Here is a 21,629-nt window from a genome sequence, read left to right on the forward strand (position 1 = left end):
AGTTATAATCAGAGAAGCCTGGTACTGACACAAAAACAGAGGAAACAGAAAAGAAAGTCCAGAAATCAACCCATGTGTCTACAAACAACTTATTTTTGAAGAAGGAGGTAAAATCAATCCTGGAACAAGGACAGTCTCTTCAACAAATGGTGCTGGGAAAATTGGACCTCTACACGCAGAAGTGTGAAGCAGGATTCCTATCTTACACCTTACACAAAAATCCACTCAAGATGGATTAAAGACCTTAACCTACAACTCCACACCATCGAACTAGAAATCATCAGGGAAACACTGTGAGATATTGCATATGGAAAGACTTCTTGGAAAAGACCCCAAGGCACAGGCAATCAAAGCCAAACTTGACAAATGGTATTACATCAAATTGAGAAGTTTATGCACTTCGAAAGAAACACTCAGCAAAGTGAAAAGGCAACCAACAAAATGGGAGAAATCATTTGCAAACTATGAAACTTATAAAGGATAAATATCCAGAATGTATAAAGAGCTCAAGAAACTCAACAACAACAAAACAAACAACCCAGTTAAGAAATGAGCAAAGAATCTAAACAGGCAACTTTCAAAGAGGAGTTCCAAATGGCCAACAGACATATGAAAAAATGCTCAGGATCACTAGCCATCAGGGAAATGCAAATCAAAACCACAATGAGGTTTCACCTCACCCCCATTAGGATGGCTTTCAAAATCAATAAACAACAAATGCTGCCAAGGATGCGGGGAAAAAGGTAGTCTAATCCACTGTTCGTGAGAATGTAAACTGGTAAAGCCATCAGGAAGACATTATGGAGATACTGCAGAAATCTGAATATAGACTTACCATATGATCCAGCCATCCCACTCCTGGGAATTTATCCAAGGGAAATGAAATTAGCTTATGAAATAGTGATCTGTACCCCCATGTTTATTGCAGCTCGATTCACCTTAGCTAAGATATAGAATCAACTCAAATGTCCCTCAATTGAAGACTGGATAAAAAAAATTATGGGACATGTACATGATGGAATACTACACAGCAGTAAAAAAAACAAAACGAAACAAAAAACGAAATCCGGTCATTTGCAACAAAATTGATCAAACCAGAAAACATGACACTTAGTGAAATTAACCAAAGGGCCAGCGCTGTGGCGCAGTGGGTTAACACCCTGGCCTGAAGTGCCAGCATCCCACATGGGCACCAGTTCAAGACCCAGCTGCACCACTTCCCATCCAGCTCTCTGCTATGGACTGAGAAAGCAGTAGAAGATGGCCCAAGTCCTTGGACCACTGCATCCGTGTGGGAGACTTGGAGGAGGTTCCTGGCTCCTGGCTTTGGACTGGCACAGCTCCAGCCATTGTGGTCAATTGCAGAATGGACCATCGGATAGAAGACTTCTCTCTCTCTCTCTCTCTCTCCCTCTCTCTCTCTCTGACTCTCCTCTCTCTGTGTAAATCTGACTTTCAAATAAATAAATAAATCTTTAAAAAATAGATAAACCGAAAGGGACAAATACTATATGTTCTCCTTGACCTGTGATAACTAATAGAACACCTGTAAAAGGCAATCTGTAGAAGTGAAATTGACACATTTAGAAGCAATGACTTTGAACAGCACTTGTCTTGACTGTTGAGGAACAGTTTGTTTTTTTTTTTTTTTTTTGTAATATTGAATTCTGTAAGTAACATGGAGCTCATCATATGTGTATAAAGTTTTGGAAAATAGATCTTAGGGGGCTGGCACTGTGCCATAATGGGTAAAGCCACTGCCTGCAGTGCCAGCATCCCATACAGGTGCTAGTTCGAGTCCCCACTGCTCTATTTTTGATTCAGCTCTCTGCCACGGCCTGGGAAAGCAGTAGAAGATGGCCCAAGTCCTTGGGCCCCTGCACCCACATGGGAAACCCAGAAGTTCCTGGCTTCTGACTTCAGATTGGCTTACCTCTGGCCATTGAGACCATCTTGGTAATGAATCAGAGGGTGGCAGACCTCTCTCTATTTCTCTCGGCCTCTCTGTAACTCTAACTTTCAAATAAATAAATAAATGTTAAAAAATAGATATTAGTAAAAAAATAAGAGTGGGAATAGGAGAGGGAGGAGGAAGGGGATGAGAGAGTGGGTGGAAGGGCGGGTACAGTGGAAAGAATCACCATGTTCCTAAAATTGTAATTATGAAATGTATGAAGGTTGTATTCTTTAAACAAAAGATTTCTGGAGGAGAAAAAGAATCCTTATCTAGGAAAAAAAAGAATAAATAAGGAAATAGGAACCAGATGATTAAACCAGTAAAAGCAGATGTGTGTGTGTGTTGGGGGGGGGGGGTTGTTGAAGCAAACAACAACAAAATCCAATGAAATCTTCTTAAGCTGGTGATGTTTTCTCTAGGAAAGTTTTTGAGAGTTAAATACATATATAAATGTCTTGCTTTAAGGGAAGTAATACTACAAAATCTGCATGTAAGATTAGATTTATTCTTACTATTTTTCTTTTCCATGAGTCTATATTGTACTATCCAAATAATGTTCTTCCTTTGAAAAATGTTTACCACATCAATAAGGAAATGAAGAAAGGGAATGAGATCATAGTGACCTTTCCATATAAAGTAATATTTATAATATATTCTTACAGATAATCTTGTTACATATTCACAGACTCAAGCTCTTTGCCACAAAGTTCTCCTTCTCCCATCTTGTGGAAGACATAATATTCAAGCTACAGACTTTGATATTTAAATGGAACTAGTCAGACTTTGTCACTTTATAAGTAAGTTGGACATTTTATTTTGCACAAGGCATACAGTGAAAAATGAATTAGTATTTTCCTAGAATTTTCAAAAAAATAATCCAATAATTTTGATTGACATCTTAGTCTCTGTTATTAAATCTGTATTTTCCCAGAGTTCAAAAAGTGCTGAGTAATGAAGAGATAGATTTATTATCTCAGCAGAAAGAACTGTCTGGTCCAGGCAAAAATATGCTTGCTTTCTCTGGAAGCTAAAAATGCTAGGTTAACAGCTTATAACCAGGATGTGGTCAATTTTCTAAAAGTGATTTAAGGTCAAGAAGTAGGATCTAAGGACCATATGGTTCCAGATGATTCTATCTGCACGACAGGACTTACAGCGTAGGCACTCACTGACATGGTGCATTCAGGTTACTTTAAGTCCATATTTTCTTTTTAAGATAAAATTGTATCCTTAGAAAATTGTTTAATAACTCCTTTCAATTTTGCTCATCTTATTTGAGTAGGCAGAATAGAGCACACACCATATTCACCAACACCCTTACCAACATAGCCACCATTAAAACGTTCAGTCTTAACTTATACACACACACACACACACACAAACATACATCAAACATATATATAAACACAAAATAGCTAACAAATTGTGGCTAATGGCCAGCAGTTAATAGTATGAAAATCTTCTCACCCAGTACGTTTTGCCTCAAAAACCATTTGTGATATTTCAAAGGACACATTTTGCAAACAACAGAAATGTAATCCACAAGGTCTTGCTAATATAATTCATGTTTTATCAATCATCTCACTCATTCAATTTCATGTTAGTTACAAATTATTGGAACATTTTAAGTATATTTGCTCCTTGGAATTTTTTCCTAACTTTATAGTTATGATTTCTTGAGACTTCATTATAGTTTTTATACTGTGCAATAGAAAGCTGAAAATGTAAAATTTATTGGGGTGGACATTGTAAGCCATTTCTTGGGATAACTGCATCCCACACTGGAGAACTTCGTTGAGTTCCAGCTACTCTGCTCTTCCAATCCAGCTTCCTGCTAATGTACCTGAGAAATAAAAGATGATGACCAAAATGCGTGGGCTTCTTCTACCCACATGGGAGATGGAGTTCTGGGCTCCTGGTTTTAGCCTGGCCTACCCCAGACTGTTGCAGTCAGTTAGGGAATTAACAGCAATGAAAGATTTCTCTCTCTCTCTCTCTCTCTCTCTCTCTCTACTCTTCAACTCTGTGTCATGCTGCCTTTCAAATAAATAAGTGAAACTTTTTTAAAATGTGAAGTTTACAAGAAATAAAACTAAAAACAGATGCTGCATTCACAAAAATGTTATTACAATTATTAAAGCAAGGAAAACATACCAAAGGCTAGGGATAACACTAAAAAAAGAGTTAAATCTGTCACAAATTCTTGGAAGATAGTGTAAAAATGTTTTCCTCGATGTTATAATTTCCATGTACAATAGTTTTATTGCAGGGCCAGCTCTGTGGCGTAGAAGGTTAAACCTCTGCAGGCAGTGCTGGCATCCCACGTAGGTGTTGCTTAGAGTTCCGGCTGCTCCACTTCCAATTCAGCTCCTTGTTAATGGGAAGCTCTTGGCTCCTGGGTCTGGCCCAGCTCCACCCATGCAGCAATTTGGGGAGTGAACCATTAGATGGAAGATTTCCCTCTATTTCTCTCTTTCTCCCTCCCTCTCTCTCACCATCTCTGCCTTTCAAATAAGTAAATAGAACTTTTTTTAAAAAAATAGCTGTATTTCTAATGAAAAATAGGGAAAATCTTAATCTCACGCATGTTGTCTCATGATATAAATTTATGGGGCCAGCATTGTGTTGCTGCAGATTAAGCTCCCTCTTTGAATGCCAGCATCCCGTATGAGTGCCAGTTCAAGTCCCAGCTGCTCTGCTTCCAATCTAGCTCCTTTCTATGGTGCCTGAGAGAGTAGCAGAAAATGGCCTAAGCGCTTGTGCCCCTGTCACCCATGCAAGAGACCCGGATGAAGCCCAGAGCCCTGACCTTAGCTGCCCAAGCCCTGGCAGTTGAAGCCATTTGGGAGTGAACCAGCAGCAGATAGAAGACCTCTCTCTTTCTTTCTAATTTTGCATTTAAATCCTTAAAATCCTTGAAAAATCCTTAAAAAGGCAAAAAAAAATTGAAATTAAATCTATAAAATTGGGTATTAATAATAGATATGTATAAGAACAAAGATACTGATGTGATTGCCTCTTCTGGTATACACATATAAATCCTTGGTTTAGTGGTAAATTATTTTTAAGGTCTTCATGGAAATGGAGCTGATAGATGCTTAGCGAACGGTGAAAGGTAGTTATAGTCACTAGGAGTGAAAGCTCTCTGCATGTAAAGACAACATATTTTATGATTTTTTTCACCCTTTTTGCTTTATGGGATAAATAAATAAAATATTTTTAAAAGTAACATGAAGGCTTTAGAAATTAATATTATGTCTAAGGTTTAAAAACCTAATCCCCAGGGCCAGTGCTGTGGCTCAGTAGGTTGATTCTCTGCCTGCAGCACCGGCATCCCATATGGGCGCTGGTTCTAGTCCTGGCTGCTCCTTTTCCAGTCCAGCTCTCTGCTGTGGCCTCAGAAAGCAGTGGAGGATGGCCCAAGTCCTTGGGCCCTGCACCCACATGGGAGACCCAGAGGAAGCACCTGGCTCCTGGCTTCGGATCGGCACAGTTCGGGCTGTTACGGTTATTTGGGGAGTGAACCAATGGAAGGAAGACCTTTCTCTCTGCCTCTCCCTCTCACTGTCTGTAAATCTACCTCTCAAATAAATAAATAAAATCTTTAAAAAAATAAAATAAAATAAAAACCTAATCCCCAACATGGTATTGTTGGAATGACAGCAAAGAGTCTGGGTTAAATTTTAACGTGTCTTCTAATCCTGAGAGATCATACTTTTAAGTAGGGAAATAAATAGAGTGTGGATATTTCTGTATTATTTTCACAATTATTCACAATAATTATTTTCACAAGTGTTTTTGTCTTTCTCATTTCTTTTTACCTAATATTATAGTGATTTACTCACTAATAATGTGAACCAGCATTCCAATGTACCAAGCTTTTGAGGAAAGCATTTTGACCTGTGTTTATATTGCCCTTAAAATAATCCTGTGGGAGAGTGTGGGGCCTAATTATCTAAGTCACCACCTGGGACACCAGTGCTTGGGATTCAATCTCATCTCTTCTTCCAACCCAGCTCCCTGCTAATGCTTCTAGGAGGGAGCAGATGATGGCTCAAGTACTTGGGCTCCTCGCATTCACATGGGGCACCTGGATGTAGTTCCTGGCTCCTGAATTTGGCCTGGCCCACCTTGGCTATTGTGAACATTTGGGTAGTGAACAGGTAAAAAGATTTCTCTCTGTCTCTGTCTCTATCTCTCTCTCTGTCCCCTTCCTTTTCTGTTTTAAAATTCTTTTTTTGAAAAACATTACAAAATAATCCTGTATGGTATTTTTTTTACTTTATTCTTTAAGAAAACCAAGTTCACAAAACTTAAGTCTTTTGATGCAAATTTCACAGTACATAATTAAACATGGGGTTTTAATTCAGTTTTGTGTGAGTTGTATCTTGTTCTTTCAATCCTCATGATACTTGGCCCCTGCTCTTGGCAGGGTGGCACATTATCTACCTGAATTACTTTTTCAAATGTACTTCACCATTACCCTGCAAGTCAAAGCTAGTTAGTGAATATTCCATTGATAAAAATCTGGTGGGCATGGTGATTTTGTATAGCTGCACCTCTATTAAACATCAGAAATTCAGTCATCTTTTGGCCTCAAGTAATGCTACGACCCTGAATTGGTTGATTATGAGGGTTCCGATATAAGAAAAGGGGTAATTGTAAACATTATATGAGATCTTTGAAATCTGGGACACTGTGTGGATAGGAGCCTTTGTCTATATAGGCAATATCAGTAATTGCAGGATTGGTCTTTATTCCAAGTTTACTCTATCATTACCATTACACTGGTCAATCCTTTGAACATTTTGTTTTGGGGTATACATTTACACTTTCTTTTTATTTTCTTAGAATGGAAACAAAAGGAAACTTTCTATTTTGATACAAAAGGGAGTAAAAGGGAGTAGAACCTCAATATGAAATATGAGACTTCCCTATATGTGTTACTAAGTAATTTATTCTTCTGGTAAACTCCTTCAAAAATGCTAAGAGATGGGGATAGTTGAAAGAGTTTAAAACCTGCTGGCGCCATGGCTCACTAGGCTAATCCTCTGCCTGCAGCGCCAGCACCCTGGGTTCTAGTCCCGGTTGGGGTGCTGGATACTAGTCCTGGTTGCTCCTCTGAAGTCCAGCTCTCTGCTGTGGCCTCGGAAGGCAGTGGAGGATAGCCCAAGTGCTTGGATCCTGCACCCGCATGGGATACCAGGAGGAAGCACCTGGCTCTTGGCTTCAGATCGGCCGTAGTGGCCATTTGTAGGGTGAACCAATGGAAGGAAGACCTTTCTCTCTGTCTCTCTCACTGTCTAGCTCTGCCTGTCCAAAAAAAAAAAAAAAAAAAGTTTAAAACCTCATTATTATTCAGTTTCTACAGACTATCTTTGCTTAACATTGCAACAGCAGTATTTCTGTTTTGACTTGACATAATTATCAAATTGATGCTAATTTTATGCCACACACACAATATCCTCTCCCCTGGATATACCAACAAGCAGTAGGTGGCTCTCTTGAGCTATTCTTTCTGTGATTCACAAGTCTGCCTACTAGGGATTCACATCCCACTTAGTAGATGACAATCTTTGTATATTCATTCCAAGAGAAGAAAGGACAACTAACTCAGAAAAATCCATATTTTCACATGGTTCTCGAAGTGCTCTAAATGTTAATGCTATATTTTTAAGGTATGCTAGAAACATAGAAATACACAGATTCTCTCTTATTAAGGGAACCAAGTTGTCTGTTTTTCCTCCAGTTTTCTGATTCAAGATCTACACATTATACAGTTGAGTTACAATTCTTTTGAGGATTAAGAGCTAGAAAAGATTAAACACTTCATTGAAATGCCATCTATTATAAGTTTGCATGCTTGCATATGTTTGCCTGTGATAAGAAAGATGGAAGAAAATGAATTATAATTCACATTGTTAGCATTTGAAGTTGTACCAAATCAAGTAGATAATTTTTTAGATCAATAATGTGTGGTTATTGTTATTTATATTTAGAAACTCCAGTCAGGCTACATTGAGTTTAAATGATTTTAGCTTTTATATTGTAATTTTTTATATTCTGAAGACAGAACATTTTTCATTTTTTGTACACTAGTAATTTATGTTTAAAATATAGACCATGATGTTTCTCTCTAGACCCTGCCCCTCACTCAGTCCTGCGACACTATGAGTCAATAGTGTTAGTCTTTGTATTGTTTGATCATGTTTCATATCAGAATCTGAATATTTTATCAAGTCTCAGAATGTTGCTGCCAAAATAATCAAAAACCAGTGTAACACAGAGCATCATTCATTCAAATAATAAACAAATTAACAGTCACATCATATCAGCAAATCAGGGATCTCAGTGTTTAATATCTTTATTAACAGGCAGATAATAAAGATGAGTGAAGTCCATCAGCACAATGAGAGAAAGGAGGTAGATCTAGAGAAACGGAAGCTTCTTTTGTCCCCAGTATTGTTAATCATCCAACATTGAAATCACCATATAATGATCCATGCCTAGTATAGTCTAAATTTGAATGTTTGAAGCCCATGCAGAAAGGTTAGAAGAATCTAGACTCTGGCCTGATATCTTGGTTTTGTTTGTTTTAATATAAGTTGCTGATGTAAGAGCAAAGAGCCATGACTAGCTGTAATTGTGTACTTATGCAGCAGCCACAGAAAATCCAGATGTACATTATCCACACAAAATTAAATGGAGAATAATTGTCCAAATGAGACATTTTTGTAGAGATTGCTTCCTATTTAAGACAGTTTATTGTGCCTCCCATGTTACTTTAAAACAAGCCAGAATTTTCTGAGTTTCACAGTAAAGTAGCCAAAGTAGCCATTATTCATAAGAATCAGCTGCATCATCACCTATTTTGGTAATGCCTAGCTCTCTCATAGACACTATAAAAAATAGTTCCATGGAACACTGAACAAAAGCTGTTATTTCTATACACAGAGGGTTTCAGAAATGAGAGGATGGATCACCATAGATCTCATGTGTAGAGTAAATTTAAGTTAGGTTAATTTTACTGGAAGAAAAATAATTTTAAACATGGTTAGAACATGTGTTCATTAACATCATGCTCATACTTTTGCCAGCATTCCAGTTGTATATAAACTATAAAATATCTGCTATATTCTTCCAACTTTGTTGTTTTGCAAAGTTTCTGTGAAAAACTACACAAGTCTATACAGCTGGAAAAGCCATCGAATTCCACAAAATAGGATCGATATTGGTGAATGGCAGCAGGCAAGGCAACACTTACCTCTAATTGTACAAACACAATTTTGCTTGCTGTTCCAACAGTGTCATTAGACATTATCCTTTCAAATAAATGGAATTTCTACCCAGGTTGAGTGACATCCTCTAAAAACAGGCTGGATGGGGACTTTGTCTCTTAAGGTTCATATGTAAGGTCAAAAATTCTCAACACTCACTCAGTTAAGAGATGCGCAATTCGGGACATGCTCAAGCTGACTTACCTCAAACGGTAGAGTTAGAAACATACCAGGGGATTCCAATTCAATCCCATCAAGGTGGCATGTACCAATGCCATCTCACTAGTCCCAGTGATCAATTTCTGTTCACAATTGATCGTAATGATAGGACTAAGAACCAAAGGGATCACAGAAACAAGAATAGTGTCTGCAAATACTAACTGATAGAATCAAAAAGGGAGAGAATGATCCAACATGGGAAGTGAGATACACAGCAGACCCATAGAATGGCAGATGTCTTAAACAGCACTCTGGCCTCAGAATCAGCCCTTAAGGCATGCGGATCCGGCTGAAAAGCCCATGAGAGTATTTCAGGCATGGAAAGCCAAGACACTCTGGGGAAAGAAAAAAAAAAAAAAACTAAATGAAAGATCTCCACAAGTGAGATCCCAGTGGAAAGAACGGGTCATCAAAGAAGGAGGAGAGAATTTCCACTTTGACCATGGCCTTGTCTAAAAATTATCAGAGTCAGTGAACTCAGGGGGCTTCCATAGCCTTGGCAACTCATGACTGGAGCCTAGGTTGATTACTGATGTCATAAACAAAAGTGTCAATTTGTTAAGTCAACAACAGGAGTCACTGTGCACTTACTCCTCATGTAGGATCTTTGTCCTTAGTGTGCTGTACATTGAGATTTAATGCTGTAACTAGTACTCAAACAGTATTTTACACTTTGTGTTTCTGTGTGGGAGAAAACTGTTGAAGTCTTTACTTAATGTATGCTAAACTGATCTTCTGTATATAAAGAGAATTGAAAATGAATCTTGATGTGAATGGAAGGGGAGAGGGAGTGGGAAAGGGGAGTGTTGCGGGTGGGAGGGACGTTATGGGGGGGGGGGGAGCCATTGTAATCCATAAGCTGTACTTTGGAAATTTATATTCATTAAATAAAAGTTTAAAAAAAAAAGCACATATAAATTTCTTGAAATTCAATGATTGTAATTATATGTTTGAAGTTTTCTAAATCAGTTTAGCATACAGTGTGTCTCTCATGAAGGCATGCAACACAAAGGTCTCTATTTATAGAGCCCACTGAGATTTTGCCCTACTATCAAGCTTTTCTGGAATTGGAGATGGACATCCTGAGGTAAGGAAAGTTGTATTTCAGAGCAATTGAAGCAGTAATTTCATTTTTCATAATTACCCCTTACTTACTTAACACTCTGTGTCATACATATCAATGCATTACTCTCATGTATTTATGTTGACAGTTTGAGTATGTTTAATGTATGTGCTAATCGCTTAACTATAGGCAGAGATTACAATAGAGCATGCATAGAAGGATCATTATATCTGAACCACGAGAAAACTAAAATAAATTTTAGTGAAAACAAATTAGGAAAAAATGCAACACAGAAAAAAGTAGAGTTCAGAGAATAAAAATTTTACTCTGAGTGTACAGAGAATGGGGTAATGATCATTCAATAGAAAATAAGAGAAAGTTTCTAACAGGAAGTGATAGTTCAAGATTCACAAACTCTATGATCAATGAGAATGATGTGCAACATTCCATTTTCCTTGGTATTAGAATTGGTGCACAGGTTACTTTGTTTTATGTTGTGTATGCCTTAAAAGTCCATGATCTTTACCAACAGATCATTAGTACCACCTAATAAGCATGTTTTATCCTTATCATATACTAAAGAATATTAGAGGGAGGATATTTGTTTTCAAATATAAGAAAAGGAGGAAAAATTCTTCAACAGAAGACAACTAATGAACAAACAAAAGCCATTAAGTATGACTGTTTTCACTGTGATCTGATTAGTGACTCAGCACTTGAACCAAATAGGATGACTGTATGCAGACTGGATTATTTTCTTGAGCTTCTCCAAATCTCTCCCATTTCCCACCATACTTTAATTTTGTCTTTAAAATCTTAAAAGTTCTGTCCTTACTTCTTGGTATTTTTCTGAATAAAATCCTACTGTCAATTTATTCTTTTATGAATACATATAGTCTTCAATTTGTCAAGATGCTGTAGTTTATGATGCACAATAAAAAGCTGTAAAATATTAAATCTGGGGCCAGTGTTGTAGCAGAGTGGGTGAAGCCACCACCTGTGATGCTGTCATCCCATATGGGTTCTGATTTGAGTCCTGTGCTCCATTTCCAATCTAGCTCCCTTATAATGTGACTGGGAAAGCAATGGAAGATGGCCCGAGTGTTTGGGCCCCTGCACCCACAATGGAGATAAAGAAGAAGGTCCTGGCTCTTAGTTTTGGCCTATCACAGCACCAGCCGTTGAAAGATCTCTGTTCTCTTTTTCTCTGTAACTCTGACTTTCAAATAAATAAATAAATCTTTTTAAAAAATTTAATTTTTTGATTCAGTAATATTGTTCCTAGAAAGTTTTCAAAATTATCAAAAATTAATTAATTACTTTATAATTTATCAGTGTTGTGAATAATAAAACAATTTTATGGTATTTTGGTAAATTGTGGTATGTTATAATGATGGAATATGATGTAACTTTTACTAATCATTAAAAGTGCAAACAATACATACATTCCAAAGGATATGGAGAGAGAGTGAGATGGAGATTCCATCCAATAATTCATTTCACAGATGTCTGCAATTCAGCCCAGGTGGGTAGCAGAAATCAAACCACTTGAGTCATCACCTGCTATTTCTGAGGGTATACATTAACAAGAAGCTGAAACTAGGCATAGAATAAGAACTCATACGCAGACACTATGATAAGGGGATGCAAGCCTCCCAAGCAATGATGACCACTGCACCAGCCTCCAGCTCCAACATTGGAGATTTAACTGGAATTTTAAACCAGCCTGCTGGTAGAAGATAGGAATATTAGGAGTGTTGTTGGACTTGTCAAAGTAGTCTTGAAAGCTTACTTCTTAGTTATTCATATCCACAATTATTTCTTGATCCAAGGTAACATGTGCTAATTATTTGTCTTCGACCTGTAACTTTAATCGTCACCTTAAAACCAAATGAAACAAAATGAAACAAAACAGAAAAACCTCATGTACTGAATAACAACTGTGTTCAAGGATTTTTGAACATGTAGATTTGTTGAATCCTTGTAATAATCTTACAAGAAACTTATTATTAGTTCCTTTTTAGAAGATGACTATATCAAACAAAATTTCTGAATATAAGCAAGTCCAAAGGACTTTCAAGAGAATCAGGAATCCAACTCAATTTAATCTACCTCCAAAAACTGCATTATGTCCCTAGGACCCACACTGGCTTAGCTGGTATTCTAGTAAACAAGTAAATTTCCTTTTATACTGCCAAAACCTTATAGTCATCATTCATTTAGTTTTCTTCTCTTATAGAAAAAAAATAACCTATGAAATTTAGAAAGACAACTCTACCCATGTGATTTGTTATTTTATTTAATAACATCTTGAAGCCCATGTGTAGAAGGAAATAAACTATATAATTGCATTATTTTGGAGGCTACTTCGTTTTGTTTTATTAGTGAAAAAGAGATTAGAATATTGAAAAGAAACTCAATAAAATTATATCATTTGAAGCTAATAAGTAAGAAGAAAAGTGACCAGCAGAGCAGGGCCTGCATGTAATAAAAAGTAGGTTCTATAGAATAGAACTGGAATATCACGTAACCAGAAGAATATGTATCCTGTTTTAGTCAAAGGATACAAAATGTCTGTTAGATAAACAGCATGAATTCATGACATCTACTGTACAATTGATAACTAAAATGGCTAATAATGTATTCTAGTCTTGAAAATTGTTGAGAATGGATTTTAAGTGTTCTCACCACACAAAAAATATTTGAGGCACATGAACAGTAGCTTGATGTAGGCATTCTACACACACATACTTATTTTAAAACACAGTCTGAGGGCAGCATTTGGCATAGCAGTTACATTGCTGCTTGGGATGCCTGCATTCCATATTGAAGTCTTGGTTTGAGTCCCAGCTCCACTTCTGATCTAGCTTTCCTCTACATCACACCTGAGAAAGCATCAAAAGATGACACAAGTGGTTGGGTCCCTGCCACCAACATGGGATAAATAGATTGAGTTCTGTATTGAGTTCTGGTTCTGGACTCCTGGCTTTGTCGTGGCTCAGTCTAAGCTATTGCAGGCATTTGGGGAAAGAAGCAGCATATGGAAAGTCTATATTCTCTATTGTGGGGAGCAACTGGGAGCAACTCGGACTAGACTAAGTTACTGGAATTAAGACTTATTCTATGCATCTGCTCTCCCACAATATGGCACTGGGAGAGGAGGAAACAGCTTCTACCCCGCTGCCTCCAGTTCAACCAATAAACAGCAGGACCTGCTCCTGATTGGAGGAGAGCAGCGTACTCGGCGTGTGGGTAGCAGAGTTGGGATTGGTGGAAGAGGACTATAAAGGAGGAGAGAGACAACATGCACCAGGAACATCTAAGGGGAACACCTGAGGAATATCTGAGCAGTCCCCGAGAGCCGGCCGGCGGTGTGCCACTCCCCCGCAGAAGTGGGGAAAGTGGCAGGGGGAACCGCCCTTCCACGGAGGTGGAAGGGATGGTAGCCAACCCGGGAAGAACCAGCAGCAAACCCGGGGAGGGCAGAGCAGACAAAAGAACAGCGCAGGGTCCTGTGTCGTTCCTCCACGAAGACGGGGAGCGACACTCTATGTCTCTCTCAGTCTCTCTCCTCTCTTCCTTTCAAATAAATGCAAATAAATACATAAAATTAAAACGTTTGTTTTACACAATAGATTTGTACATTTCTGTTAGAAAGCAAATTACAGCCGGCGCCGTGGCTCAATAGGCTAATCCTCCACCTTGCGGCGCCGGCACACCGGGTTCTAGTCCCGGTTGGGGCGCCGGATTCTGTCCCGGTTGCCCCTCTTCCAGGCCAGCTCTCTGCTATGGCCAGGGAGTGCAGTGGAGGATGGCCCAGGTGCTTGGGCCCTGCACCCCATGGGAGACCAGGAAAAGCACCTGGCTCCTGGCTCCTGCCAGGATCAGCGCGGTGCGCCGGCTGCAGCGGCGGCCATTGGAGGGTGAACCAACGGCAAAGGAAGACCTTTCTCTCTCTGTCTCTCTCTCTCACTGTCCACTCTGCCTGTCAAAAAAAAAAAAAAAAAAAAAAAAAAAAAAAAAGAAAGCAAATTACAAATTTTTTTTTGTTTTGTTTTGTTTTTTTTAACTTTTATTTAATGAATATAAATTTCCAAAGTACAGCTTATGGATTACAATGGCTTCCCCCCCCCCATAACATCCCTCCCACCCGCAACCCTCCCCTTTCCCACTCCCTCTCCCCTTCCATTCACATCAAGATTCATTTTCGATTCTCTTTATATACAGAAGATCAGTTTAGTATACATTAAGTAAAGATTTCAACAGTTTTCTCCCACACAGAAACATAAAGTGAAAAATAATAGATGATTTTTTAAATGATGATGAAATCAGATCAGACCTATTGTCATGTTTAATCCCAGTGAGAGTCAAGTTGGGAATTGATAATTTCTTTTTTCTTTTTTTTTTTTTTTTTGCAGAAGATCAGTTTAGTATACATTAAGTAAAGATTTCAACAGTTTGCACCCCCATAGAAACACAAAGTGAAATATACTGTTTGAGTACTTGTTATAGCATTAAATCTCAATGTACAGCACATTAAGGACAGAGATCCTACATGAGGAGTAAGTGCACAGTGACTCCTGTTGTTGACTTTACCAATTGACACTCCTGTCTATGGCATCAGTAATCTCCCTATGCTCCAGTCATGAGTTTCCAAGGCTATGGAAGCCCTCTGAGTTCTCCGACTCTTATCTTGTTTAGACAAGGTCATAGTCAAAGTGGAGGTTCTCTCCTCCCTTCAGAGAAAGGTACCTCCTTCTTTGAAGACCTGTTCTTTCCACTGGGATCTCACTCACAGAGATCTTTCATTTAGGGTTTTTTGTTTGTTTGTTTGTTTGTTTTCCAGAGTGTCTTGGTTTTCCATGCCTGAAATACTCTCATGGGCTTTTCAGCCAGATTCCAGGAAACATTTGAGGACCTGAATTGGACAGTTTGTTGCTCTATAGTCCAAAGAGGTTGCTGGAGACCATTTGAGATTTAGATAAGCTTCAGTGTTTCAAAAAAGGAATATTTAGGTTTGGGTCAAAATTGCTTTATATTATTAGCTCCTTGATAACAGTATCCAAGGGGCTCCTTCATTCATTTCTTCATTCAGGTACTCATTAAATGTTTCCTGAGTGCCCAACACACACAAGGTTAGGAGTTGTAAAATGCCCATCACCAAGAGCTCCCCTGGCTTCCATTGGCTCTGCCCTTCCCTGGACAAAGCTCTCTTTTGCAGCTCCATAAGCTCTTCCTGTACCCTTTGGCATTTGACTTGCCTGACACTGGAACCTGGAGGGGCACAGAAGGATTCTTAAAATCCTCACTGAGAGCTGAGTTAACTGAAGAGTGCTTTGGTCATCCTGATTCGATCAGTTCACATCACATACGTTTATTAAAATACCACATTGTACTCCATAAATATGCATACTTGTTAAATATTAAATGAGAATTCTAAAAAGTTTAAGGAGATAGGAATGCTAACCAACCAACCTGATAAGATCATCACACATTGAATACATAGATCAGATTATCACAGTGCATCCCATAAATAAGTACAATCAAAAAATAATACAATTTCCAAGGAGTAAAAATTTTAAAAATCATGATTTTTCTACTTAAGAAAAAGTCATTTGAGTGGCCTACCCATTCACAAGACATTGCAAATAAGTCAATGAAAACACATCAAAGCCAGTTGGGCACTGAGCAGTATAGTCCTTAGTTTGAAACCAAGAGTGTTTTGAGAAGGTTTAAAAATTATAAATATGTTATCTTTCATATTTTTGTGCAGACTATGATACTGTCTGCGGATCTCAGGAATAATTTCTGGTGTTTACTGTGTAGGAACAACTTTCAGGGAAATGTTTAGAGGCCATTGTTAAACCTCCTGGTACCTCTAAGATAAGAGCATATTTTCATTGTGACTTATTAACAAATTCAACTGTGGGACATTTTTCTATCATCTCAATTTTGAGAAAAAAGATAAAAATCCAAAGGGAATCATGTCATTGAGCAGTCAGTTGGATGTTACCAGAACTACAACTGTTTTAACAAGACAATTTTGCAATTTAAAAGTAGCAAAATGCTATTTTAACATTATCCTAAAGATAGTAGAGAAGTGTTTAATCAGCAAATTACAAATTTTAAAAATAATATTATTTATAGAAGTGAGAATAAGTTGCTGCATTTGCAATGAGAGATGTTTGAATTTAATAGTTCTGGGTGGTGTCAATATACATGTGGTTGAAACAGAGTGAAAATGTTGGTCATTGAAGCTGATGTTATAAACATTGTGAAAGAATTGATGATTATAAAAATTACTCAGGATGAGGACAGAACTTCTGATAAGACAGTTTAAATAAATGATCAAAGTCAGTAAAAGAAAAATACATGATTGAAAAAGGCAAGTAGATTTCTACTCATTGAATTAGCAATGTTTCAGGACAAGTTGCTATACTAAGTGGTTTTGACATTAAAACAAATTAATAGCAGCCTCCCCATCGATACATATATGATACCATTATGGCACATTCTTTTTTCTTGATACAGATTGAAGATGCTTTCTCTACCTATGAAGCTTTTCCAGCACCATTATTTACACACATGTTGAAAACTTTGTACACTCTGTGGCATCTAGCAAAAGAAACTACTTGTGAGGAAATTCATTTAATATCAAAATAAAGAAAATAATTATTCCAAAGAACTCACTGATATTATCATTTATTCATCCAAAAACAGATTGCTTTTCACAGATTGCAGTTCACTTGTGGAACGCACTTGGAAAAAGATCTTTTTAATTGCTGCTTTGAACAAGCAGTGGATAGATAGTATTTTTCTATGATAACATTAATATAGTCTTGGAAAATACAACAGTTACCAGACTACATTTTTATTTGTTTGTTTGTTTTTGACAGGCAAGAGTTAGACAGTGAGAGAGACAGAGAGAAAGGTCTTCCTTCCGTTGGTTCACCCCTCAAATGGCAGTTATGGCCGGAGCACTGCGCCGATCCAAAGCCAGGAGCCAGGTGCCTCCTCCTGGTCTCCCATGGGGTGCAGGGCCCAAGGACTTGGGCCATCCTCCACTGCCTTCCCAGGCCACAGCAGAGAGCTGGACTGGAAGAGGAGCAACCAGGACAGAACTGGCGCCCCAATCGGGACTAGAACCTGGGGTGCTGGTGCTGCAGGCAGAGGATTAGCCTCGTGAGCTGTATAAACAATCTCAGATCTCAGTGGTTTAACAGTGTTTCCTATTTATCCTGAAAGTCAGATAAAGGCGCATGTATACATGTGTGTTACAGGATGTATTTTAGTCCATAGGTGCATAGCCACCTAAGCCTTCAGCCTAAGTAAGAACCCAGCATTTGGAATGGCAGTGATGGGGTTGTTATAGACCCACATAATAGGATTGAGAGTTTGACTCCATGTTTAAGATGATGCCTGGGAAACCTGTATTCTACATTTGTAGTGCCTTGGTTGAATCTTGGCTACTCTACATTCTATCCTGTTTCTACTAATGTGAACCCCAGGACACAACAGGCAATGGTTCCAAAATTTGAGTCTCTGCCACCCACATGGAAGATCCAGATTGAGTTCTGGTTCCTAGCCTTGGCCTGAACCACCCTAGCTCTTGTGGGCATTTAGGGAGTGACCTGGTAGATGGGATTCTCTGTCTCTCTGGTTTTCAAATAAATTGAAAATAAATAAAGAAAAGCTATAAATATGTGGTAACAAAAAGTAATACTTCCTGGATGCATAAAATGCAAAAAGGATTACATATACATTTTGTACCTTTTTTAAAAAAAAAGATTTATTTATTTGAAAAGCAGAGCAACAGAGATAGAGGAAGGAAGAGAGAAAGAAGAAGACAGATTTTTCATCCTGTGATTCACTATTTAAATGTCTTAAACTGCCAGTTCTGGGCCAAGGTAGGCCAAAGCCAGGAGCCAGAAACTCCATTCAGGTCTCCCACAGGGGTTACAGGGACAGAATACCTACATCCTCATTTGCTGATTCTCAAGCTCGTTAGTAGGGAACTGGATTGGAAGTGAAGTTGCTGGGACTCAGACCGGGATCTCTGATATGATGGTATCATAACATAATGGTATCACAAGCAGGGGTTTACCCTGATATGCCACAAAACACTTCCCTGACGGTCCACGGCCTTTTCAGGACAATTCCTCAAGGTTCTATGTTCTAGAAGCTGGGGATATTCATCAATGGAAACCTGCTATATCCCTGGTATATTCCTTTACCAAGCAAAAACGAGTGAATATTCTTTTTTCCTTATCCTAAAAATATTTTTTGCAAGAAATATAAAACAAATACATAAATAATAATAACTGTGGCTTTTCTAGTGTTCTAAAATTCCACTGCTTAACAGCCCTGACCCTGTTTTCCAGTTTGGAAAGAGAAGCTCCTGTGAGGTACAGACCATGTGTGCTACTGTGTCTTACTTATCAGTATGCATAATGCTGTGCAACATGTTTGGGTGCAATATTTTAGAAGAGATAAATATTATCTAAATGAGATTTGGATAGCAGCCTATGTCTAATCCCCTGGTGATTGAAGATGCAAAGGATTGTCAGAACAGTTTGTTACATCAAACCATAAAGTGAAAAATTATTATGACACTCACTTGGCACTAGTGAAGCCAACAGAATTAAACTCTTCATCCTTAGGAGTCCTTCTAACATGATCTGTTCCTAAGAAGCAAGAGGTAACTTTATAGACTATGTATATGCAATATGATTGGGGTGAGTTAAAGGTAAAATGATTTGAAGGCCAATAGCAACAGCTCACTAGCTCATTTTCATTTCACTTTGGTAATTTCATGGCTTGAATATTACTTTCCAATAATGTCTATGCATAAACAAGAGTCATTTTCATTCTTCTACAAGTAAATGTTGATGTTTATTTAGGGAGAAATAATGGCTAATAACTACATTTATGTAAATTTTGGTGCATCAAATATAATGCATATAATAACAAATAATATTTTTACTTTGCTCGCAGCATTTCTAATGAAAGAAAATATGAGGCTTTTCAGCACAACAACAAATTATTTTTTATGGTCATTAAGGTGTGAAATATCAAAGTCTACTTATTTTGTCTAATCTTCAATGCTCATAGTGAGCTCTCAAACCAATTACGACATAGCAAACATTTTGCTCTTATTTATGTCTATCAAACACCAAAAAGTACCTGAATGCTAATTAACTAAATAAACATATAAAGAGTTCTCCTTCAGAAAAAAAAAAGTAGTCAAAAATATCAACTAAAGTTTAAAAATTTTTTCTTACATCAAAGTTGTTCATTATCTCAAGGTACTTTAATGACAAAACATTTTTTAATTGATTCTATTATTTATTTTAAAGTCAGAGTTACAGAGAGAGGAGAGGCAGTGTGGGGGGGGGAGAGAAAGAGAGAGGTCTTCTATCCCTTGGATCCCTTGGTTCACTCTCCAGATGGCTGCAATGGCCAGAACTGCACCGAACCAAAGCTGGGAGCCAGGAGTTTCTTCCTGGTCTCCCACATGGGTGCAGGGGCCCAAGGACTTGGGCCATCTTCTACTGCTTTCCCAGGCCATAGCAGAGAGCTGGATCAGAAGCAGAGCAGCCATGACAGGAGCTGGTGCCTATATGGGATGCCGGTGCTGCTGGCGGTGGCATTCCCGCTACGCCAGAGCAACGGCCCTGACAGAAAAAAAATGTAATGACACATCACTAAGGTCTGCATGTTTCATCCAGTGTTTATATGAAATAGTAGATATTTTTGCTTTCAATTCCTTAGATTTATTTAATAAAAGTCAATGTTTCCATTCTACAGTTGATAAGTTCATGTTTGCTATGGGATAAATATAGTGTAGCCAAAGTTTTCAAGAAAATTTAATTCACATGAGCCAGGTTTATTTTTTCTTCTGAGCAATTTTTGAAAATTGTGCTGTCATCTTTCTTCTAGAGATATATCAGTTTCAGAAACATGGGATTGAGGGTTTGATTTTCAGTGTTTCATGAGTTATCACTGACACGGTTAAAGAAAATTTTCTCCTCACAGATCCGATGCATACCTTGTTTCTTCTTGGACTTTCAACAATGCCTGGTTTTATTCCTAAGCTGTTTAAGGAGGAAGAAAATAATTGCTCCCTAAAAATTTTTACTACGAGTACATGAAAGTTGTGAGTAAAATGTGCTTACTTAGTGTTTCCTTGGGGCCAATGTTGTGGCGTAGCAGGTAAAGCTGCCGCCTGTAGTGCCAGCATCCCATATAGGCACTGGTTTGAGTCCCAGCTGATGTACTTCTGATCCAGCTATCTGCTATGACCTGGGAAAGCAGTAGAAGATGGCCCAAGTTATTGGGCTCCTGCACCCATGTGGGAGACCCGGAAGAAGCTCTTGGCTCCTGGCTTTGGATTGGCACAGCTCCAGCCATTGCAGCCAATTGGGAGTGAACCATCAGATGGAAGACCTCTCTCTCTGCCTCTCCTCTCTCTGTGTAACTCTGACTTTCAAATAAATAAATAAATAATCTAAATAAAATAAAATATAAGGTGTGGAGGCCAGACCCTTAGTCCTTGTAAATGCCAATGTTTAGAAATAAAAACATAAGGCCAATTTCTCTTATGAACATAGATGCAAAAATACTCAACAAAGTACTACCCAATCAAATCCAAGAGCACATCAGAAAGATTATCCACCCTAACTAAATGGGATTTATCCCTGTTATGCAGGGGTGGCCCAACATTCACAAATAAATAAATGGGATACATCACATTAACAGACTGAAGAAAAAAAACATGATTATCTCAATAGATTCAGAAAAAGCATTTGAAAAATACAGCATCCTTTCATGATGAAATCTCTAAGCAAATTTGGCACAGAAAGAACATTACCCAACACAATCAAGGCAATCAATAGCAAACCTACAGCTATAATCTTATTGAATGACAAAATGTGGGAAGCACCACACAAGGATACTCACCTTCACTATTACTATTCAACATATTCCTTGAAGTTTTAGCCAGAAGCACTAGGAAATTAAAAGAAGGGACATAATTAGGGAAAGAGGAAGTCAAATTATTGCTATTTGTAGATGACATGATTCTATACACAGGGAATCAAAAAGACTCCACTGG

This window comes from Oryctolagus cuniculus, chromosome 5 (genome assembly GCF_964237555.1).
Source record: "Oryctolagus cuniculus chromosome 5, mOryCun1.1, whole genome shotgun sequence".
Lineage (NCBI taxonomy): Eukaryota > Metazoa > Chordata > Mammalia > Lagomorpha > Leporidae > Oryctolagus > Oryctolagus cuniculus.